At 35.8% G+C, this 19,737-nt stretch overlaps 1 protein-coding gene across 8 annotated transcripts in view; it reads right to left on the bottom strand.

Moving 5' to 3' along the window:
- The window catches only part of LOC128863343 (uncharacterized), a 62,213-nt gene that overhangs the window by 5,762 nt on the left and 36,714 nt on the right, over nucleotides 1-19,737 (bottom strand). The window lies entirely within an intron of this gene.

Here is a 19,737-nt window from a genome sequence, read left to right as displayed (position 1 = left end):
TGGAACAATATCAAGACGCACACCCCAAATAGGAGGAGGAGCTCGGCCAAACACCCAAAAAAGGGTGTACGCGCCAATTATATATATATATAAGCAACCTCTTTGTTGATTAATAAATAAATCCACGTTACATTTAATCAACTCTCCCAAGTGGCATTCCAGTAGCTTTGGCTGTCCAGGCCTTTGAAAAAATAGCCCAACACAATTTGGCAAAGTTTGTTATGACAGTTGAATGGACTTTGGATTTTTATCTGTAGTTACTAAAAAGAAGCATTACTCTGCGCTTGTCAAAATTGACTCAACAGGTATTAAAAACTAGTTTAGCCTAGGCTTTTTCCAAATTTGACTGTATAAAAATTTTAAATAATTGAATTTAAGAGTTGAAATTCTGATTCGAATAGTGAAAAATTGAGATTAAGCTTAAAAAAAAGAGTTGCAAGTATCTAAGATATTTCTGGCGATGAACGATCCGCTAAGCTGCTCTCGATGAAGATTTGTTTAAATAAGGAATTCCCATCCCACTAACCAGCTTCTCTCCATTAGCAAGCGCATAGATTCCACCTTGAAAGCTACTATAAGAAACTCAAAATCTAACAAAGTAAAGTGCGTTTGTGTAAGAATCTTTAAACCTCTAATGAAATACTATTATTGAGTTTAGATTCTTAGTTTTGATGATCTCCAAAACTATTTATATTCAGATTTCTTCAGCATGGACTCATTGATTTCTTTAATAATTTACTACAGAAAGTTCACTAGAGGATTTACTATTTATATTACGGCAAGTAGTTGTTTCCTGGTATGCCCGGAGAAAATTTATTGAGACTATACATCAAAGTGCGACAACTAATTGAAAAAGAGTCTAGTTCTAGTGGCTCGACAATTTTTGCAGGAGAAGGAAGTCAATTTGGGTAGGAAATCAGCTTTCTCTATTATACTAGAGAGACATTCAAAATTTGTGTGAAATGACAGCCGTATTCGAGCAAGTTTTCAGAGCCAAGTTTGACCATAAATATCGAATGAGAGAACTAAGCTTTATTTTTTTAGTTTTAGCGGTAGCCACTTGACACAGAATGTCAACCTGCGAGTGCATTTCTCTAATGAAAAAGACTCATTTCTGTCATGAAAAAGGGACTTATTATGGTCCGGGATTGCCACAAACCTGTAGGTCTTCCATTTGTAGAACAACATCAAGACGCACAACATAAGACTCCTGTTCAAAAATTACCAGGATTTTTTAATTTAAATTTGATTTCATTAATTGTTCACCCGTCCATTTGCGCGTGCGCAATAGCTCTGCAAATAGATTTTTTCCTGTATTGAGTGAATTTCAATTTTTAGAATTTTGTAAAAATTTAGCGAAGTGGACCTTGCATTTTGAAAATATGAACGGCAGTTAGCCGGGTCTGGCCAAAATTGCTGATACAATCAATATGAGTGGTAGAAAAAATTTAACGCACACTGTACTGCGGTTTATGTATATAGTTGTTCCCTTTCAGTCGTTAGTCCGCGGCCAGAATTAGACCCGTTTGTCTGCGGCTGACGAAATTATCAAAAAAGTTCAGAAAATCGTCACGTAGTGTGTTGAAAATACATTTTTTTAGTTCGTTTTAACAACTTATTTGTTTTTTATTCAATTTAGTAATTTGTGTATGAAAATATTATTCATTCCCCACAAAAATCATAGAAATCTTAGTTTCACACTTTGTGCAAATTTAAAAAAAATTGTTAAAAATTGGCAATAAATCTGGTCCAAAGATTTCGAGTATCGAGTTGTACGCTTGATAAATCGAAAGTTATTCGAGTGTAGATTTCCAGATAGATTACTAGTTCGTGAGCTGCATTAAATGCATTTGAATACGCTTATATTAGAAGTAAAAAAAATATTTCTCAATTCTTGGACGCCCAGCTTTCCTTAATGCAGAAATTTGAGTTTCATTGACAGTAGCATATCTTTATTACACAAATTTCATCGCAATAGGGTTAAAAAAGCGGGGAATTTTAAGCGGTAGACCAAATTTTAATCATATCACGTGCCATTTGACCTGAAGATCGGCACAAGTAAACAATTTCAACGTGCGGGGAAATAACTAAGTAGCACCCATTAACATCCTTGGAGAAACTGATAGCCAATTAGTGTAGCCTTACAAAATTATACACTTTTCACAGGCCACCATAGACAACAATTCTAAATTTTTGTTGCTGGTTTCTCTTTTTTTTTTTGCCTAGCTATATTTGGTAGCTGATTTGTCACCTTTTCGCCGCGTTTGTTTGCCATTTCGACAAACAAAAGCAAAAATTAACAAAACCAAATCAACTTAGCCATTTGGACAAACGATCGCTTGTCCGCCTTGACAGCCAACTCGACAATCCGCTGATTGTAACTACAACGCTTACGATTTGTCTTTGTCGTTAATTTGCCATAATTATGGCGAGTGATTGTGGTGCATTATTTTTGCGTCTGCGCCTCAGACAATTCGTTGCTGGCTAATCCTATAGATAATGGACCAAGCGGGGTGCACAGTGACGGTGCAGGCGTAAAGTCTGTGTGATAAATGAAAATGCCATAAAATAACACAATTACAGCTGTGAAGTAGTGGGGCTACTGAGCTGCAGCTCATTGTTGGAAGTAAATATTTTTGTATTTAAGTCAGGCCGAATTTCTACTACAATCGCCGCCAATTGAACTCGATTAAAAGTTTGAGTGCATAAACAAGCAGGCGTCCGACGTGTAACCGGCAATTCTCACACTCAATACTCATACGTTATGTGCTTGTATGTGTAAACCATTCACAATTTGTTTACATTTTGCACACAAAATTGCATCTGTTTGTCTATTATTTGCGCATTTTCATGCTAGCCATTACAACGCATTAGCGGATAGTGCCAAGAGTGTTGGCGCAAATTATATGGCAAATGTCCAAACGAACGACTCCGACGAACAGACTCATTGCAGAGTGCCGGCCGGCTGGGTTTGTCTAATTTGCATTTGACTATGAGAACACCTTCATAAATACATACACACGAGTACATATACTTATAGATATGTAGGTGCAGGTAAAAAATATTCTACAGTTATTTTATTTTATCATTTAATGGTAGGCGGACAAGTTTGTCGTGCGCCAAGCAACTTGCAATTGCATTTTTTTCCTGCAGTTACCACCAGTTATTATTTTCAGCGTGATTATTAGCAGCTGGTTGGCAATGAATAGGAAATCATAGCAATGTGGTTAATGCATATTTAATTTAATATAATACTAATGACAGTCTTGCAGCTAAGCTTCGCTCCAATTGACTACTGATGTGTTCTGTGGAAAATCGGTTTGGTTGCCTATAAATATTGATTGAATATCTACTTATATGTAAACTAATAAAAAAATGAAATGTCGTCAGACATAAACGCAGAACGTGACGCAGTTGTCTTGAAACAATGGTTTTGCTTTGAGAAAAACTAATTTATTCACATTTTCAAATCAAGTGAATGCTATAAATAAAAGTTGTTCTAAAACAATACCAAGCCAGAGCACTGGCTTAACAACTTCCGTATCCTCATACAAAGCATTTCTCGAATACGCCACGTAACCCATTTTTTCTTATAAGCTAAACAACATTCATACAGAATCACCAGTCTTTATTTCTTTCGAAATGAGGAAGGAGTTGCCGTTACGGTGGATGGTTAGCGCTATTGAACCATGATGACTGAATTTTTGTTTTCAGACATGAATCAGCTAAATATCGATGATGGCACAACTTTTCGTACAGTGGGCTTAACAATTGATTTATTGGACTCGTAGCAGCGGCGGACATATGCCGGATATTACAGCAAAGCAACAATATAAAAATAGCCGCAAACCGTCCACCGTACAACGTTGTGTTGAACTAATGCACAAACTGATTGTCACATCAGATGCGATTTTGCCACCAATTCTAGTTTTCCCACCAGGCTTGAATCCCAAAATTATTTTTATCGTGGATTTGCTAAAATTCCCCAAAGAGTCCACCTCCTCTAATGAATACGTCCAACATTTCAATGAAATCGTTGCTAATTTAAGAAACGAATGGGAGTGCGTTTATACCGATGGATCTAAAAGAGACGCCAGTACATGGTTTGTAGTCACAAACCAGCTTGGTGTTACAATCTCAGTCGGGGCTTTACCTTCCTACTGCTCAGCGGTAGTTTATACCTCCAGCAAAGGCAAAAAATGCATTTTTTGCAGTGATGGTAAATCCGTAATGGACGCTATATTGAACCATTCTAACGAAACCCCAATAATCCCCGAAATCCGAAATAATATCGTATCAAATAAAAATTCCATAAGGATCATGTGGGTTCCGGATCATGCCTGAATACAAGGCAACGAGTGCGCTGATATTAGAGCCTAAGAAGGTGCCCAAGCATGTTCACTTTAGTGCACATTTTACTACCAAAGATAATCGGAAAATTATACTAAAACCTCTTCAGGATGCATACAATAGCCAATGGATTAATTATCAACACCACTACAAAAAGTACAACCCTACTGTCATCAAGCCCAAATATCCTACACACATGTCTTCCAAGAACCTCAAGATATTTACACGCCTTCGAATCGGTCACACTATAGCCATCCATGTTCACATCCTAAACGGCACAGTCCAACCAGACTGCCCTTTTTGTAACTCAGACGACTACACGATTCACACCTCCCCCATACCTGCCCAAGATTGAAATGCAATCCATCCTAACCTTGAACTTTCGAAGTTACTCAACAACACAGACGACAATAGCATTAACTTAATTTGTAAATTTATTAAACTTTGCGAAAACTAGATATACATATATAAAATTATACTCCGGTCAAACTCACACTAATTTTCTAATATTCCCTCAACTGCTCTCTCCCATCCTCTCTCCCATCCTCATTGTATAGTTACTTACCTATATTATTACTCTAGTTAAGATACCATAAGTCGAAGGCCCTGGCAGCCAATGCTTATTCCGTGAGTGGAATAGTTATTAATAACTGTTCCTCTTTTAAATAAATAAATAAATACATACAAAAACAAATGCCATAAATTATCTGCCAGATTATAATAAAAAAAATAAAATTAAAAAACATCCAATATAAGTAGTACCAAGTATAATTGAGTGCATCATTAGATTTTTTAATATTTACAATGTTTTTCGTATGCAAAATTTTCCAAAAATTTAAAAAGACGAAAAGTTAGATAAAATTTTGTTGAATTTTTCTTCATTTTGTATTAAGTTTGAAAGTTTTAATTTTATAATTTTGGTTAAATAATAAACAATATTACAACAGAAAAAATAGAATAACAAAAAAATTCTTACTCCAAAAATTGCAATGCAAAGGGACTTCCAAAAGACTCGCCTATAAGTTGTTTTAAAATAGAAAATACTAGGACGTTCAATAAGTTTTCCGCTTCGATAAAAGAAAGAAAGAAAAACACAATTTTATGCTTTCAAATACACTTAATTATTCAGTATAGTCTCGCTGAACATCAATACACTTCTTCCAATGAGATTCCTATTTATGAATTCAATCCCTGAAGTGAGAATGTGGTAGGCTGTTATGACCTCATCATTGATGGAAGTCGCTAGGGGTCAAATGTGTTGAATTCGATGGATGCTCCAACAATTCGAACTTTAATTCATGGATTTTAGCTATTGTCAAAATGCTCTTGTGACACGGTGCATTGTCCTAATGAAAATATTTTTTTCTTTTGCAAACTGCGTCTTTTTTCACAGTTTTTTTCCTTCAGCTGGTCTAAAAGGTTATAATAATATTCAGACTTTATTGTTTTACCAGTTTGCAAGTACTTCAAAAACGAAATTTCTTTCGCATTCTAAAAAACTGATACTAACACCTTCTTGGCCGATTTCCGGACAGGAACGCATTCCGAAGCCGAAGGATCTGGTTCACACTACTATTTAGTCTCTTATTTTCAGGGCTTCTAGGGCTTCTACTAAATCTCTTTCAGTAACTCGACGATGTTCCAATACGATATCTTGTGTTTTTTCTACGGTTTCTGGTATTGTTGCTGTTCCTGGACGTGGGGCGTGGATCGTCTTCAAAGCTTGTACGACTACGTTTAAATTCAACAACCCATTTTTCTATTATACTATTGCAATTTATGGCAAAAAGTCCTTATACACTTTGAACATTCACTCATAAATTTCCTTCGATTTTAAACCTTTCAAAAATAAAAATTTAATCACTGCACGATACTTGATTTTTTCCCTCCTAAGAACGTCAATTCTAAATGGCTTGTGAACAAATAATGGATTGGCAGATTGAAGAGTGTATCAACATTCCAAAAGGATAGGCTAATAGCAATGCCCTCATTTATCGAATGCGCAATACTTATTGAACAATCTAGTAGAGTTGCTGAAATCTGCGACAAGCTACGTATCTTTGCCAACCGCTGTTTGGTGTAATATCTCGATTGATTTGTTTTTTTGTTAAATTCTGTGAATATTTTGCTCTTACATTCATTCTTCTCATATCTTATGTAAGCATTTGGTTCGACTTATATATTCTTCTTATACTTTATTTTCTGCTTACACAGCACAAACTGTAAAAATAATAAAATTTTCTACTTTCTTTAAAATCTTTCTCCCTCGCAGAGATGGAAGGAAGCGTGGAATTTATTTAAATATTTTCATTTTTTTCTACTGCTGTCCAGTAATTTTTTGCACAAAATTTAGAATTATATTGGTACTTTGACAAAGTAAAACTTGTGAAAAATTCAGATTTAATTTGGATACTTTGGTATAAGAAAACATATGACAACTCATAAATTTGTAGCATTCAATGCAAAGAATGTTTCACCTTCCAATTAAATAATAACACCCCCCAATAAAGCCTCAACACGCTCAAAATATTTGTACATATTTATTTAACGATTATTTCACATCATAAAATCCATAAACTTTTATTGCGCTTTAATTAAAATATAATAAAACCAATAAATAGCAAACGAAAGACTTAAGCGGCGAACCTCTCAGTGATAATTCTGGTCATTTGTGATACTTATTGCTTTTCGGTTTGCTGTTTGTATAAATATTGTTGTTTTTGTAATTTTGATTTTATTGGTGTATTTTCAAGCGCCAACACATAGTTTCTAGCTGACGCTTATCGCATGGTTAATGGCTTAATTAACTCACCAAGCAATAAACAAACAGTGTAAACGAAATTCGCCGACGCAGGGGAGTGGGTGAGTGCTAAAAAATTATAGAAGAAAAAAAACGAAAAAAATAACAAGTGTGGGCGTGAGTGTTAAATTTTTTTTATAAGCGCTTGGGTTCGTATTTCTCCAAAGCCATGGCGGCTTGTGCCAAGATAAAAGAGTGCGAAAAACAACAAAAAGATTTATGTATATAAGTATAATTTACAAAAACAAAAAAAAAAAGCGAAATCACACACCTCACTCAGTCACACAAGCAGGTAAATGGAAACCCAGGCAGCAGTAACAACGGCACCTGCGTCGTAAAAAGCTTGCTGCCCGGCTGGCTGGCTGGCAGGCAGGCAGGCAAACACGGATCCGCGAAGCTGCGGCCTGTGCCACCAAGTATTTTATTGTTGTGATTAATATCATTTGCTGTGACCACTGCCACATTTTGCTACCGCGCTGCTGCAAACACACTTACACATCACATACATACATATTTATGCACGTAAATAAATTGACAGCTCTCAGCCGATTCATTGATAACACCAGAGCTGCCATAAAGGCAGGCGACGACCAACCAGACCGTCACAGTGTAAAACCTCGTAAACAATGTAAATACACGAAATATATATTACAACACACCTTTAGTCAAAAAAATGTCTACGATTTTTGTTTTTAACTTTACAGTTATCTCTTTAGCTCTTTGTTTTGCTTTTGAAATATCGCTGGTCGACACACACCACCCACACTTTGAGATTTATCATTTTGGCATTTTGCTTGGAAATTTCAATTTGAATGCCACATAAACTAAGTAATTGCTATGCTTTTCTAAATTATGGCAATTACGTTTGCTTAAAGAGAAGTACGAGTGTGTGTGAATTGTTGAAAACTGAAGCCAAATTTTTGAAGCGTGCTTGATTGGATGTTGAGTGGCACTTTTGTGGGTGTTGATGACAGTGGACATAATCATATCAAATTACAAAAACGCGAGTAAAAATCTTAATTTAAATTTGAATGTGTACAAATAACTAAATAAATAAAATTATATTTGAATTGTTTGGCACACGATGTACTCTATATCTGGTCGATGGTAGATTTACCAGCACTGCGATCATACGTATGAGAACCAATCAGTTCTCTTACGTTGTACCGTAGCCTTATGTAATTTAACAGGGAACTTCAGTTTTAACAGTGCATAGTTTTGTGCGATGTTGTATCATATATCTTCCTTTGTTGCACGACATTTGTATGTATATGAGACGCTCGTCTTACTACAATTCTGAAATCGATAAAGCTCTCTCCTTAAATACAATTTTTTTAGGAAATTATTATCATTTCTCTTTATTATGATAATATTGGTATGGCTCAATTATGTATTGAACAAAATATTGGCGAAATGGCCGCCGCGGCCTCGGCGGCACACCTCCATCCGAAGGTCCAAAATATCGATGACTATGAGGCATAATTGAGGTTCTTTGCCGTTAATGTGCCGAATTATCTCATCCTTTGGCTTTTGAATTGTTGCTGACTTCAAATAACCCCAAATAACTCCAAAGAAAGAAGACCAACGGTGTCGTGGACGTTTAGGTGTAATTCACATTCAACATCGGCCCTTGAAATTTAACCACTCTTTATAAGTACAATGTCAATGTTATTGATATTCACATCATGCAATAATTTTATTTTCGTCAAGAACCGTCTCCAATGCAGACCTTCTTTCGCTTACTGATAACTGCCCAATCAGCTTTGAAATTAAAAAGCGAAAATGACACTGGATTGGAGATACTCTCCGTAGAGAAAACGACAATGTTGCCAAAACGGGTTTTCAAACAAACCCAACGACAAACTCGGAATGGAACAATCCTAAATGGGTGCTCTTATATCGCTAACTGGGACGAAATTACACAGATAGCGGCTGTTAGAAATCGTTGGAGGGCCTTTGTTTCCGCCCTATGCTCAACTAGGAGTGATTGTATATGCAGGGAGATGTCTTTTTATAGTAGTTCTTTAGTTCCTTTGTCATTCTAATGTCATCTAGAATTGTATATTATCGATGAAGAAAAAGATGCCTTCCCATATCTGCTTCGTTATATCTCATCACCTTTGTCACACTGAAATGCCACGAATAGATACTTCAATCACTGATACGGCAGTAATTATTTATTTAGTCTGGTAACTATTGCTTTCTCACAGACTAAAAAACATTTTCGGGAGTTTAAGATTAAACCCTTTTTATGGTATACAAATAGGAGAATCAGCGGCATAATAAGTTCTGATTACAAGCAGTGAAAAAATGTCAGGATTTCTTAGACTCCGTTGCGAGATATTAAAAAAATGCCTATCAGAGTATGTACATACATATATTTCAGGAGCATACCGCCAATCAGCACCATTGATTTGTTTGCTGTGTCCCTCATTTAAACGTAGGGTTTTATAAGTCTAATGATATTTTTTATTTCAAAAGGTATTTAATATTGATTCAAAGCCGGCTTAACCACTTTTTTCGTAGATTTAGTTTCGAAGTGCATGCCCACACAATGATTCCCTAACTCTGCTACTGTATTGCAACCTCATTTGTTGTAGATTTCACTGGAACTAAGCTAATGCTTTTGGAATCATATCTACTCCAACACCGCATTTTTGGCCAGAAATCCAAGTTTGCGGATGTTTGGGCAAATACAGAAGAAATATTGCTGGTTACTCCTTTGCTAATAACAACCAAAAAGTTTCCCTAAATATGTATATGAACTTTATTTGGTCGCCTCACTACGCTCCTCTCAATGAAGGAGTGAGCGGGCTATAACAGTTGCAAACAGGGCATGGCAAGCATGTTTACGGATGGATCGAAGCTGCATGGAAAGGTTGGTGGTGAAGCATTTTGCAAGGAGCTAACCATCAATCTTCAATTTTATGCTACCTAACCACTGTAGTGTTTTCCAAGTGGAGGTAGCCACAATTAAAGAAGCAGTGGATTGGTTACTTACTATAAAGAACTCCGGCAGCCAAGTGGCAATTAGAGCACTGGGCTCGTTGTTGGTGCGTTCGAAATCGGTCGAGGAATGCCTGACTTCTCTCTCGACTGCATCCGAATACCTCGATGTTAGACTCATTTGGGTTCCCGCTCAAAGTGGCATAGAGGGAAACTTCTAAGCTTATGAGCTGGTTAGACAGGGGATCCTAGAGATGTCTTCTCTACGAAATAAGAGGATTGGGGTTCCATTGTCATTCTACTCCTTGAAAGATGGGCCATGCGTCAACTCAGTAAGCGTTGGGTTAGTGCGCAAGCGTGCAAATTCAGAACCCAGAAGAATCTGAGGGTTAGATTTCGGACGTTCGAGGTAACTTGGAAGACTAACAAAGCCGCAGCTCTCGAATTTGGTGGGTGTCCTTCCCGGAAATTGTATCCATGTGGTGAGACTTGGGTTTCTTTCAAGTTCTTCCTACGGAAGCTCTCCAGAAGATGAAGTGAAATCATCTCAGCAATTTTCTCTCGCTGATCTGTTCTCATCGCGCTAAGATTCAGACATTTGGGCTCTCGGTTTTTTTTGCTACTCTTGCGGATGTAACAGGTTTAAATATCACACACGTGGTGAATTTTATCAGTAGCTTGAAGCGATAAATCCGTAATTTATAGCTCCATATTTCTTCTTAATTGGCGCTATAACTGCTTACACGTTTTTGGCCGGGTTTAACAAAGCGCGCCAGACGTTTCTTTCTTGTCCTAACCGGCGTCAGTTCGGCCCACCAAGTTAAGCCATGTCCTTTTCCACTTGATCTTTCCAAGTTGGTATCTCCCATCAGCTGGTACCGCATCGAATACTTTCAGAGCCGGAGCGTTTGTATCCATTCGGACGACATGACCCAGCTAACGTAACCGCTGGATTTCGCTATGTCTATGCCGTCGAAAAGTTCATACAGCTCATTGTTCCATCGCCTGCGATATTCGCCGTTGCCAACGTGCAAAGAACCAAAAATCTTGCGCAGAATCGTTCTCTCGAACACTCCCAGTGGCGTCTCATTGGATATTGTCAATTAATTATTTATTTATTGTAATGAGACACCATCTAACCCCATGTCATTTTCCTTTTTCCCTCCCTGTTTGGTTCTTTTCATTCTGTTTTCTTTTCTCTGTATGTCATCACAATGGGCGAATTATGATTATTTGTCCAAATGAGCGCCTCGCGTGGGCAGCCATTTATTTTAACCTATTCGAACTACGCTGGTATTTGAATATTTTAAGACTTGCTAGCAAAGCTTGTTAAGCCATTTAGAAATGAAACAAGCTTTCCCATGACAGAATGAACTCAGAGTTTGTTAATGTCTGCTGAAGGGTGGCCGCTATAAAAAAACGATCTATCATTTGATGTTTCATGCCAACAATGGTCTTCGAACTTGGAACCAACTGAGTGGTAGTCACGCACACACGTCGATACGGCTTTAGTGGTCGCTGTGCTGCTTTACTATGCAAAATATTTAATTGTTTTTCTGCAGCAGCTTCATTGCTTATGATACAAATTCACTTACTGCGAACTGTGTCACTCTGTCACCAAACCGATCTCCATAGAATCATGAGCACATACGCCATGCATTAACTTGCATAATGCGCTATCTAGTTTTTGTCGCCGATTCCCCACCAACGCCACTAGTTAGCAACAACAAAAACAGAAATAAATAAATAAATGAATGGTAGCATGTTGCTTGTCTGCGCGGCGATTACGTCAAGTTGATTTGGCATTTCGAAAAGTTGTACTGCAACAGTTGTACGAGTACTTTTCTGCACATGAAAATTAACTAAACACGCACACATGCACATATGCACAAATAAATGTTTGCACTAGTCCACGTACGAAGTAGTTATTTGAAATCATAAGCAAGTATTATGCGAAGTGGTAAAGTAAAAACCAAAAAAAAAAAAAAACTCGATAATAATGACAGATGGTAAGCGCTGATGAATGTTACGAAATCCTGAATATGGTGCGAAATGTTTGCCTTTCGGCAGCTGCTTGGCAAATGACGAGTGCGTAGGAAGCGTTAATGGTGGCAAAATGTATCAATGAAACGGCGAAAAATATGCACAGCCGTCACTTGGAAATTTTGTTAGTTAAAAGGATGGAAAGCCTTTGGTGCAATGCGAGTGGCGTACGAAAAGTAAATTCATTAGTGAAATGGAAAAATCTCTTTGATAGTTTTAAAATGCCGCACGCGCTTGCATAATTGTAAGTTAGTGAAGTAAAATGTTTGGCAGTAAATTAAAATGTAGAAGAAAATAAATTGATTTGCCCGAAATTAGGTCAAACGACTTCCTGCCAGCAATAAACGTGTGACAAATGCACAAACGCACGCACGCACGTACACATGCACTTAAGTAAAGGCTTACTTCTACGGGCATTTATGCATGCCACTTGGCGTATGCGTGTGTGCGTCTGTGCGCTCATGCAAATGTGAACGCGCTTTGCCCATGCGCGCGCTGTCAAAGTGCGTAGAGCGCCCAAAATAAAATGACTTGATTTATTTATGCGTTCAACACATTAATCGTGCCTGCACTGCTTCCAAGTGAATCGATTTCGGCTATTAGTTCTATGCGGTTTTGCTCTTTTATTCACTTTTAATGGTACACTATTTTTTGGCTTGCTTATTTTTTTAAGTTTGCGCTCTCTCAGTTTGGATTGACAAATTTATGGTCTCTTTAGTTTAAGCACCAGCAAATTTTCTTCGTTTTTGTTTGTGTTATTGCTTGCCGCAATGGTCAATTTATTACAAAATTTGTGCTTATAGATTTGGCAATGATGTGGCTGTCAGTAGTTGCAATTTGTTGATTGATAGATTGATTGATTTACATACATATTTATGAGCTGATTTATGCGAAATCAATGGGATGTCAGAGATGCCTATCAGAAATTGATTTGCAAGAAATTATAAAGTGGTAATTTTGGTCAATTGCTTTGATTGAAGTTCAGTATTAAGAATTTAGTTATGCGGTTTAAAGTTTAAGTAGTAGTAATCGAAATTCCGTAGTATGGCATTTTGTGGGGGATTGTAAAATCCAATACACCACAGTTTAATGGATTGGAGGATATCTCAGCAGTAGGTTGGAAATTTTTCCTTAAATTCGTAATGGAAACAGGCACCATGCGGGTGAACGCATAACTAATGCGCTCCATCTGGTAGCGCGATGGGCCGAACCTGTCTAAGTATGACTGCAAGTCTACCAGTTCAACCTACACTTAAATACAATAATGACGTACTACGAAATGGTAATGAATATTAACATATCTAAATGTATACTAAAATTGGCGTACAATGGAACTAGGTATAACTTATTTTCCGTTTTTCTTCAGCATTTCTGAAGTATTTTTTGGCGACGCCTTCAAGTTTCTCAAGAGCTTAAGAAGTTAGAAGCATTTCCATTTATTTTAAAACAAATTCCAAACTATGTTTGTACGCTATTACTACGCACAGAATGCTTCGAATTGCGCAGAGTTTTTCATATTCTGAAGTTAATTTCTCGTGGAAGGCCTTTTCGGCATAAATTACAAAAACTACAAAGCAGGCGTATCTTTAAGGGGAAATGTATTCAAAAATTATAAAAGCTATTTTCAAACTCCAACAAATAAAAAGAAACTCAACCGATTGAACTATTGTTTTTTTTTTTGTTTTTGCAACAAAACTTTGATATATCCTCTGTTTCAACCAAATTTATCAATTGCTTCCTAATACTATTAACATTTTGAAAACAGAAGGAAGATTTATTCAAAACATCAATGTTTGTGTGTAAGTTCGCTGAGTGCCAAACAGCACTAAGAGGAAATAAGTAGGAAAATTAATTGTGAAAACAGAAGGGGTTCAAATAAACAGGTGTTCTAAAGTCGAATTTAAAAATATATTCTTGAGCATCCGTGAAAAATTTGAATTATTTTGTTTTTATTTTTTATTAAATACTCAAATTTTAACTAGTTAAAAAAATGTTTGAAACCCTTTGTGCAATGAAGACTTATAATTTTTGCGAAATAGACGGCTGCAGTACTGGAGCGTACACAGTTTTCCAAGACCCAAAATCTTTTTGTTTATGTATGTACTAGTCGATTCTAACATAACTGAAACGTCATAAACCAAGCTTAGACATATGGTAAACAAACTGCTTGGCCACATTAGTGATTTTGTGTTGGTATCATATTCTTTTGGTTTTGTGAAAATGTCTGATTTTGTGCCGAATAATCGTCATTTGCGGGAAGTGTTGATTATCCATTTTCATTCGAAGAAAACGGCGGCTGAAGCGCATCGAGAGTTACAAAAACTTTATGGAGATGCTGCTTTAAGTGAGACAACGTGCCGAAATAGGTTCAAAGATGTTGGGGACGGTCCGCGTGAAGGAAGGCCAAAAACTTTCGAAGACGCTGAATTGGAGGCATTGCTCAATGAGGGCCCGTGTCAAACGCAAGAAGAGCTTGTTTCAGTGTTAGGAGTTACTCGCCAATCCATTTCCAAGCGATTTCATGCTTTGGGAATGATTCAGAAACAGGGAACTTGGGTTCCTTATCAGTTAAAACCAAGGGATGTTGAACGTCGCTTGTGAACAACTGCTCCAGCGGCAAAAACGGAAGGGTCATTCTTCTACGTCGTCGCCTCGGCCGAATATTCTCGCTGCGAAGGTTATGCTATGTATTTGGTGGGATCTAGTTGGTGTTATTTATTATGAACTATAAATAACCAAGCGAAACCATCACTGGAGATCGGTATCGACTTTAATTGATGCGATTGAGCCGAGCACTGCGCGAGAAGCGGCTGCAATGCGCGGAGAGGCATGAAAAAGTGATTCTACAGCATGACAATGATCGGCCTCACGTTGCCAAATCCGTTAAAACCTACCTGGAAACACTGAAATGGCAAATCTTACCCCATCCGCCATATTATCCAGATATTGCGCCGTCCGATTATCACCTGTTCCGATCGATGGCACATGGTCTAGCTAACCAGCAGTTCCATTCATATGAAGACGTCAAAAATGGCTTGATCCGTGGACAGCCTCAAAAAATCAACAGTTTTATCGCGACGGTATTCGAGATCTACCAGAAAGATGGGAAAAAGTAGTAGCCAGCGATAGGCAATACTTTCAATGATTCACTTGTAACCATTTTTTCAGAATAAAGTTGTATTTTTCATCAACAAAAATAACAGCGAGAACTTAGTTGCGCACCTAAGAACATAAATCTTATAAGCCATTTGTGTTAGGAGCAATAACAGTTAGCCCTTTTTATTTAGTAAAAAAGTTATTTAAAAACAAAGTTAGATAATTAATTTTCCGCCACCTTGTATACGGGTCGAAAATTGAACCATTGGTATTAGCTGTAATTATTACTTAGCTGTACTATTAAATTTCAGTTCTAACTTTAATTTCATCTCCTTATCCTCACCTTTATGCCTATCTGTATCTTTACCCTTTTCGTTATCTTCATATTCACCTTCACCTTTCCGCTTACGAAAAATACACGTTAATAGTATTTTTAAATGCCACCGATTCGCCACTTCTCGGCTCGCTATCTCTGGGCTCTGCTCACTTGCTGAAGAATTTGCATGTGAAAGCAGCAACATAGTTGACAAACAAGATTCACTGCAGGCGAGTAATTGACGCTAAAACATTTACCACGAAAGCAAAAGGTAGACCAAAATCAAAATGGATCGACGAACTGGAGGGTGACATGAGGATGATCAAAGCAAACAACCGGAGGGAATCAAGTAAAGATTGCGCCAAATGGAACATTTTGTTCAGCAGGCCAAAGCTTACATAGAGCTGTCACGACAAACAATGGTGATGATATACGCGTTTCGGCACCAATTTTAGTGTAGTTTGTGAGTTGATTTTTTCACTTGAGAATTATATAATTTTACATTTAATAAACTTTCTTCTCTTTAACATCCAACTACATGCATACCTTTCGAATCATAAATAATTCCGTATACCTAAAAAATACAGTTTAGCCGTAAGGAGATTAAAACTGATATAAAACTTTATTTTCATCATTGAAGTAAAATGAAAAAGTGCTGCCAAATATGTTACAATTGTTTTTAAGCTCACGAGTTCTATTTTATCAGAGCTTCATGTCACGTTACCTTTCTTGTGCCTAGCAATCGTTTCATTTTTGCGGCTTTCAGCTCAAAAAGAATTTTACTTTTGCACATTTCGCTTAGCGAACTTGCATTTCCTATTTGCATATATCCACAACTGCGGCATATTGCAAAGGTCAAACTATAAACGTAAATCGTATTAAACAATTTTAATGCTAAACGATTTCTTATTGATTTCGACTGGCTTTGTTAGCAGCGCAAAGTTAATCCAATCAGTTTTCTGCAGATTAAAAAAAAAATAAAACGAAATTGTAAACAAAATCAAATAGAAATAAAACTTTTGATTGCTAAAATTTAATTAAAAGAAAAGTGTGTAAAGACTAAGCAATTAATAAATGTATAAGAAAGTGTTTATAAAAACAAGGAAGCTAGAGGTTTTTTTTTTGTTTTCAACATACGCATTGATATTTTAAACGAATTTGATTAAGAGACTGCAAATATGAATGTGTTTCCTATTCAGGGATAAGCAGCAAGTTTCCCTTTTTATGATTTAAAATAAATTCGACGTTTCTATACGTTCGACAAATGCCGAAAGACATCTTCAACAAATTTTGGCATTCACGGAAATATTACGAAAAATGTTACACAAAGTTAAATTTGTATTATGTGTTATAGTATATATTTTAAAAGATGTAAGGATCTTTCTATGACCATATCAATAGGATTTCAGTAAGGTAGAACTTAGGTATAAGCATTTTACTCTTTCAAATTCAGATTGCTTGTTAAGCTTTAATCGTAGAACTAAACATTTCGGAAGCGTAAAACGCAGTTAAAACGCGGAAAATTGCAATACTGGAAAATAGACAGAAGAAAATATATATAATGTAATATATAAATAATACGTAAAATATTTCAAAAAAGCTGACATCTATGACCCAGCAGCAAACGTAGTTTATATTTTTCACGCTAATGTAAATAATCAGCCAATAAACTTAAATGAAAAGCCATTTCCAATTACGCAAGCCTATGCAGAATCTTTGTTGGGCACCGCTAAAGTATTGCGGCCACAACAGCGGCGACATGCCTATAAATGCAGGCTATTTCAAATACATATGAAATTACTGCTGATTTTACTGCTCTTTATTGCACTCTGCATTTTGAGTATCTCATGCGTCTGCAAATATGGCTGTTGAAATGTTTTTTTTGTTTATTTAGATTTTTTACTCTCACATTTTTTTTTGATCGCACGAAGGTGTGTCTGATCGTGAGCGCAAATATTCGTGCCACAAATTTCTCGATTAGAAATGTGTATGTTTAATAAAGGGTGTTGCATAAAGTTAAACGAAAACAAAATTATTTGTATGTATTGTATTTTTAGTCTTTATTATGATACTAATTGACCTTGATATTCTTTGTTTCATGGTTCTCTAGTTATACATATGTGATGATTTAGTACTGGGCATGAAATTACTGTATTGAATTATTGCTGGGAAAGGTTTTGTAAAAATTGAGTAGCGCATTTTGGAAACAATATATTAATAAAATACCGTTATTGCGGCATTATTTGTAAGTTCTTAGTAAATGTAAAATTTTAGTACAAAATTGTGCCGGTGAATTTTTTTTAGTACACACATTTTAGTACTAAATTTTTAAGTAGTGCATTTAGTACAAATCTTAGTATATGCATAATTTTATATTAGTAAAATATTGTTTCGGTAATTTTTTTAGTACACACATTTTAGTACTAAATTTTTAAGTAGTGCTTTTAGTGCAAATTTCAGCACAGAAACATGCGAGCACACGGATTATTAATTGTATGTGAATATTAAAATATAAGTTTTGATGGCAAATAATTATTTCAGTTCAAAAACTTTTGGCACTTTTAGTGCTATTTTGAAGTACACAACTTTTTAACACAACTGTTTGCATCATTTAGCGAATATAATAGTTAACCATTTGTTATTTTTAGTACAAAATAATTAATTGGAAACTTGAATTCCTGCTTTCTAAGCACCTACAACAATTATTAGGAAAATATTTTTGTATAAAATTTCAATACAAATTATTGTAATAACACGTTTTTAGTACAATTAGGTATGAACTTTAGAAAAAAAATAATTTAGTGTAGTAAGAAAATATTTAAAGTTTGTATTTTCGATTACTTTTTAGTACACTTATCTCTTTTTAGTACATTTAACAGTTTTTAGTATACTTATGAATAAATATTAGAAAACACTTTTAGCATAATAAGATGGTATTTTTTAGGTTTTAGTACACTTAACAGTTTTTAGTACTCTTATGATGAAATTTAAAAAATAGAACGTTTAAAGTAAACAATGTTTGGTGTAATGATAACCTTTGAAGTTGCTCTTTTCTTAGTTTTTAGTATATTTAAAAGTTTTTAGTACACTTATGTGTGAACTTTAGAGGAAAAAAAACGTTTAGTGTAATAAGATAACATTTAAAGTTTGTCTGATTTTTGGTTTTTAGTACACTTAATAGTTTTTAGAACATTTGTGTGTAAAATTCAGAATAAAATGTTAAGTGCGATCTCGGTAGTCTAGCATAAGTGCACTAGCCTGTCATTCCAGATGCTGTGCGATGATCCATCTGTGTGATCCTTCTGCCAGAAAAATGTGACACACAGATGACGCTTCAAGTATTAAGAAGGCGTTGTTCCTAAGCAACGACTTAGGACTGGTACCGGAAGGCTAATCACCTACCCCGTCAAAAAGCAAAAACGGATTAACGAAACCAAAGCAAGACTGAGTCTTGTCGAGGCCCTACGCTCCCGAGTGGAGTGAACAAGGAAAAAAAATGCATGCATTTTAGAAAAAACCTTTAGTGTAAAAAATATTAATTTAAAGTCCATATTTTATGAAAAGTGTTCGATACATTTTTCTTATTAAAAACTATTTCTGTTATTTGCTTAGAACCCTATAACTAATATATCAAATTTTTTTTTAATAAAACAAATAATTTGCAAACAAGTTTTAGTGCACAACTTGAACTTTTAGTAAAAAACTATTTTGCTTGAAATTTTATTTACAGCGGAATTTTTATCGAGATATTCGAATTGAAAGTTGATAGTTCACAGTGTTTGATTTATAATGATTTGTAGCGTACTTTCATCATAACATTAGTAGTGCAGAGAGATCTTTTCCTCAACAGTTTTTAGTTCTATATTTTTATTACAAAATATTTCTATACCATTATATAACAGAGCAATTCGTAGAAAGGCGACGAGTTAAAACTTTAAAAATTTGAATCTGTATAAAAACACCCCATTTACATGAAATATTTTTCTCATACGCTTATCCGTGTTGCACGCATCACTGCCAGCGCTATCGAAATGCGTTACACTGCCTCGAAATATGACCAAATCAGTGGTTTTCTGCTACATACATACATGCCAGCAATATTTCCACTATAATGCATTTGCCTGCGGCTCCCAACCACTCAGTAACACTAAATGCTGCTCCTTAATAGTGTTCAAATTCTTGTATA

The sequence above is a fragment of the Anastrepha ludens genome, chromosome 5, assembly GCF_028408465.1.
Source record: "Anastrepha ludens isolate Willacy chromosome 5, idAnaLude1.1, whole genome shotgun sequence".
Lineage (NCBI taxonomy): Eukaryota > Metazoa > Arthropoda > Insecta > Diptera > Tephritidae > Anastrepha > Anastrepha ludens.
This window is presented reverse-complemented; position numbering and strand designations above follow the sequence as displayed.